Source organism: Trichechus manatus, unplaced genomic scaffold (assembly GCF_000243295.1).
Source record: "Trichechus manatus latirostris isolate Lorelei unplaced genomic scaffold, TriManLat1.0 scaffold00081, whole genome shotgun sequence".
In the NCBI taxonomy this organism is placed as follows: domain Eukaryota; kingdom Metazoa; phylum Chordata; class Mammalia; order Sirenia; family Trichechidae; genus Trichechus; species Trichechus manatus.
In genome coordinates this window covers 8,362,698-8,368,633 of record NW_004444017.1, presented here as the reverse complement: position 1 = coordinate 8,368,633, position 5,936 = coordinate 8,362,698, and the positions used below count along the sequence as shown (strand labels likewise).

General features: G+C 38.6%; 1 protein-coding gene and 1 pseudogene across 1 annotated transcript in view; both read left to right on the top strand.

Moving 5' to 3' along the window:
* The window catches only part of CCDC38 (coiled-coil domain containing 38), a 60,624-nt gene that overhangs the window by 15,757 nt on the left and 38,931 nt on the right, over nucleotides 1–5,936 (top strand). The gene's annotated exons all lie outside the window — the stretch shown is intronic.
* LOC101345810 (septin-7 pseudogene) lies at nucleotides 186–1,537 on the top strand (annotated as a pseudogene).

Here is a 5,936-nt window from a genome sequence, read left to right as displayed (position 1 = left end):
AATATAAGCCAAAAACTATAAAGTTCATAGAAGAAAAAATAGGATCAATGCTAGAGGCCCTAATACATGGCATTAACAGCATACAAACAACACAGAAACTCCAGAAGATAAGCAAGATAACTGGGATCTTCTAAAAATTAAACACTTATGCTCATCAAAAGACTTCACCAGGGAGGGGGGAGAGGATGTCGATCAGTGCAAGATACACTGCTGCTGAGGAGAGGAGCGTCAACAGCAGCACCATGGTGAATCTATTCTGTTGGAATCTGAAACACTGGAATGACAGAAATGGGTTCTTTACAAAGTAGCTCCACAGAAGAACCTTGAAGGCTATGGGGGATTTGCAAATCTCCCAAATCAAGTATACAGAAAATCAGTTGAAGAGAGGGTCTGAATTCACAATCTGGATTGGGAAAGTCACCGTTAATCAACTCATTATTCCTCACAAATTTGTATTCTCCAGAGTATCCTGGTCCTTCCCATAGTATAAAAAAGACTGTACAGGTGGAACAATACAAAGTTTTAATCAAAGAAGGTGGAGTTCAGTTACTGCTCATGATAGTTGATACCCCAGGATTTGGAGATGCAGTGGATAATAGTAATTGCTGGCAGCCTGTTATCGATTACATTGATAGTAAATCTGAAGACTACTTAAATGCAGAATCTCGAGTGAACAGACGTCAGATGCCTGACAACAGAGTGCAGGGTTGTTTATACTTCATTGCTCCTTCAGGACATGGACTTAAACCATTGGATATTGAGTTTATGAAGTGCTTACATGAAAAAGTAAATATCATCCCACTTACTGCCAAAGCAGACACACTCACGCCAGAGGAGTGCCAAAGTTTAAAAAACAGATAATGAAAGAAATCCAAGAACATTAAATTAAAATATATGAATTTCCAGAAACAGATGATGAAGAAGAAAATAAGCTGTTAAAAAGATAAAGGACCGTTTACCTCTTGCTATGGTAGGTAGTAATACTATCATTGAAGTTAATGGCAAAAGGGCCAGAGGAAGACAGTATCCTTGGGGTGTTGCTGAAGTTGAAAATGGTGAACATTGTGATTTTACAATTCTAAGAAATACGTTGATAAGAACACACATGCAGGACTTGAAAGATGTCACTAATGTACACTATGAGAACTACAGAAGCAGAAAACTGGAAGCTGTGACTTAGAATGGAGTTGATAACAACAAGAATAACGGGCAGCTTACAAAGAGCCCCCTGGCACAAATGGAAGAAGAAAGAGGGGAGCATGTAGCCAAGACGAAGAAGATGGAGCTGGAGATGGAGCAGGTGTTTGAAATGAAGGTCAAAGAAAAAGTTCAGAAACTGAAGGACTCTGAAGCTGAGCTCCAAACGCATCACGAGCAAATGAAAAAGAATTTGGAAGCACAGCACAAAAAATTAGAGGAAAAACGCCATCAGCCTGAGGATGAGAAAGCAAACTGGGAAGCTCAATAACGTATATTAGAACAACAGAACTCTTCGAGAACTTTGGAAAAGAACAAGAAGAAAGGGAAAGTCTTTTAAACCCTCTATTGACCACCAGTTACATATTAGTTGCCAATATGTCCGCTTGGACCTCAGTGTTTGTTGGATCTGTTTGACCAATTTGCACCACTTTTATCCATAATGATGGATTTAACAGCTTAACAAAAATTATTTTGTTGTTGGAGATTAAGATGCCTTGAATTGCTAAGGGTATTGTGTACTTAGAAACTAACAGCTGTAAGTACCTTTCCTACTTTTTTTAAATTAAACAGATGTTTCAGTTTAATGCAAGAGAACATTTTACTGTTGTACAGTCATGTTCTGGTGGTTTGATTGTTTACAGAATATTCCAAAATAAAAGGACTCTGGAAGGTTTTCACTGAGGATAAATAGCCATAATATGATGCAACCTATGCTACTCTGTGATAATTATAATACAAAAGTTCCATTCAGTGCAGCCTATACAATAATGTAAGTTAGTCTAACACAGTTGACCCTATTTTTGACACTTCCACTGTTTAAAAATACACTTGGGAAAAAAAAACCTATATGCTTACAATGCACCCAGAGCTTTTTTATAACAACTGTTTTTTGTTTGTTTTGGATTCTTTAAATATATGTTATTCTCATTTAGTGCACTCTTTAGCCAGAATCTCATTACTGCTTCATTGTAATAATGTTTAATTTAGATATTTTCCATATATTGAGGCTGCTAAAATAGAATATAGCATCTTTCATATGGTAGGAATCAACAAGGAAACTTTCCTTTAACTCCCTTTTTATACTCTATGGTAAGTAGTAGGGGGGGAAATGCATTTATAGATAATTTCTAGGCAAAATTGTGATGCTAACGACCAACCTGTTTCTACCTATGTGCAGTCTCTTTATTTTACTAGAAATGGGAATCATGGCCTCTTAAAGAGAAAAAAAGTCACCATTCTGCATTTAGCTGTATTCATATATTGCATTTCTGTATTTTTTTGTTTGTATTGTAAAAATTCACATAATAAACAATGTTGTGATTTAAAAAAAAAAAAGACTTCACCAAAAGAGTAAATAGAGAGCCTACAGACTCGGAAAAAAATTTCGGACATTACAAGTCAGACAAAGGTCTAATCTCTAAAATCTGGAAGAAAATCCAACACCTCTACAAGAAAAAGACAAATAATCCAATGAAAAAATAGGCAAGGGAAATGAACAGACACTTCACCAAAGAAGACATTCAAGCGGCCAACAGACACATGAGGAAATGCTCATGATCACTAGCTGTTAGAGAAATGCAAATCAAAACCACAATGAAATACCATCTCGCCCTGGCATTATTGGCATAAACAAAACAAAACAAAAAAAAACTAGAAATAACAAATGTTGGAGAGGCTGCAGGGAGATCAGAACTCTTATGCACTCCTGGTAGGAATGCAAAATGATACAACCGTTTTGGAAAATGGTATGGCGTTTACTTAGAATGCTAGAAATAGAAGTAACATACAATCCAGCAATCCCACTCCTTGGAATATATCCTTGAGAAATAAAAGCCATCACACAAATAGACATATGCACACCCATGTTCATTGCAGCATTGTTCACAATAGCAAAAAGATGGAAACAACCCAGATGCCCATCGACAGATAGATGGATAAACAAACTATGGTACACAGACATAATGGAGTATTATGCAACGATAAAGAACAATGATGAATCTGTGAAGCATCTCATAACATAGATGAAACTGGCGGACATTATACTGAGTGAAATAAGTCAATCACAAAAGGACAAATATTGTATGAGACCACTACCATAAAAACTCATGAAAAAGTTTACACACAAAAAGAAACAATCTTTGTTGGTTATGAGGGATGGATGGGGGGGTACTAAATAGGTAAGTGGTAACTTTGGTGAAGAGTAAGACAGTACAGAATACTGGGGAAGCCAGCACAACTTTTACAAGGCAAGGTCATGGAAGCTCCACAGACACATCCAAACTCCCTGAGGGACTGAATTGCTAGGCAAAGGGCTGTGGGAACCATGGTCTTGGGGAACATCTAGCTCAATTGGCATAACACAGTTTATGAAGAAAATGTTCTACATTCTACCTTGGTGAGTAGTGTCTAGGGTCTTAAAAGCCTGTAAGCAGCCATCTAAGATACTCTGCTGGTCTCACCCCTTCAGAAGCAAGGGAGAATGAAGAAAACAAGAAACAAGGGAAAGATTAGTCCAAAGGACTAACGGACCACAGCTACCACAGCCTCCACCAGACCGAGTCCAGTACAACTAGATGGTGCCCAGCTACCACCACTGACTGCTCTGACAGGGATCACAACAGAGGGCCCCGTACAGAGCTGGAGAAAAATGTAAAACAAAATTCTAAGTCACAAAAAAGACCAGACTTACTGGTCTGACAGAGACTGAAGAAACCCTGAGAGTATGGCCCCTGGACACCCTTTTAGCTCAGTAATGAAGTCACTCCTGAGGTTCACCCTTCAGCCAAAGATTAGACAGGCCCATAAAATAAAACGAGATTAAAGGGGCACACCAGCCCAGTGGCAAGGACTAGAAGGCAGGAGGGGACAGGAAAGCTGGTAATAGGGAACCCAAAGTTGAGAAGGGACAGTGTTGACATGTCATGGGGTTGTTAACCATTGTCAAAAAACAATATGTGTACTAACTGTTTAATGAGAAACTATTTGTTCTGTAAACCTTCATCTAAACTACAAAAAAAAAAAAGAATAGGAAACAGACTTCTGTTTTCAGTTAAGATGGAGTTTACCCTTCAGCCTTAAACAGCTAGAAAGCCAGACAAAACATATAAAACAATAGTTTTCAGATAATGGATGACAAGAAACACAAGAGAGTGATCCCTAAGAGAGAAGAAGCAAGTGAAATGAGTCCAATGATTGTTCCAGTTTCCTATCTGGAGAGAATTTCCTTAGTAGAGCACAAAAGTGTTCCTGAGTAGCGGAGTCAGAATTAGAAGCTTGGAGGGGCTGTGGTGGTGGCTAGATGAGGGCAATGGTGGTTCAGTTGTAGAATTCTTGCCTTCCATGTGGGAGACCAGGGTTCAATTCCCGGCCAATGCTCTTCATGGACAGCCACCACCCGTCTGTCAGTGAAGGCTTACGTGTTGCTATGACTTGGAACAGGTTTCAGTGGAGCTTCCAGGCTCAAATGTACTAGGAAGAAAGTCCTGGTGATCTACTTCCAAAAATCAGTTAGTGAAAACCCTATGGATCACAATGGTCTGATCCACAACCGATCATGGGGATGGCACAGAATTGGGTGGTTTTTAGTTCCGTTGTCCATGGGGTTGCCATGAGCCAGGGGCCAACTCTACAGCAGCTAACAGCAACCACAACAACAAGGTACTAGAGTTTACAGGGAAGAGAACCACGAAGGAGAGATCTGGGAAGAGAGAATAGGGGCCCCTCCCAAGTATTTCAGCTGAGTACCAGTTAGTGAATGCATGTGAGGAAACTATCTGAGACCAGTGAAAGAATCACCAGAAAGGAATAGGAGCTCCCTCAGGACTGGAAAAGTTTATATTCCTAGTAGTCAGAGTGGAAAATACCACATACACTGGGCATCAAGAAGAGTATTCAGAAGGGCATTGCCTCAGTAGTGAAGATAAATTAGCCCTAGACTAAAGTCTGCATTGATCCTAAGTAAGCAAACTGTAAAAGGGATAAAACTCTTTCCAAATAACTATGTCTAAGAACAAAACTCAAAAACATTTAAAAGAATACAAAAAAATCTACTATCCAACAATGTAAAATTCATGTCTGAGATCCAAGTAAAAGTCATCACCCATGCAAAGAAGAAATTACAACCCATAATTAGACAAAAAAAAACCATCAATAGAAACAGAACTAGAAATGACACAGGTTATAGAATTGGGGTACAAGGACAGTAAAACAGATATTATAAATATACTCTTATGTCCAAGAAGGTAAAGGAAAGCATGAGCATGTTGAGGAGAGACATGGAAGATATTTAAGAAGACCTACATTAAATTTCTAGAGATGAAAAATACACTGGATGGTATTAAATCAGATTAGGTTTGCAGAAATAAAAGATTACTAACTGTGAAGACAAAGCAAGAGAAACTATGCAAAATGAAGCACAGACAGAAAAAAGACAAAAAAAGAACTGAGCATCATTTTTCAGTTGTTTAGACCAAAAAATTAGTTATTATTTGTTTTATTTTTTTTTATTGTGGTTTAAGTGAAAGTTTACAGTTCAAGTCAGTCTCTTATACAAAAATTTATACACACATTGGTATGTGACCCTAGCTGCTCTCCCTATAATGTGACAGCACTCTCCTCCTTTCCACCCTGGATTTCCCATGTCCGTTCAACCAGCTCCTGTCCCTTTTTTCCTTCACATCTCTCACCTCCGGACAGGAGCTGCCCATTTAGTCTCATGTATCTCCTTGAGCTAAGAA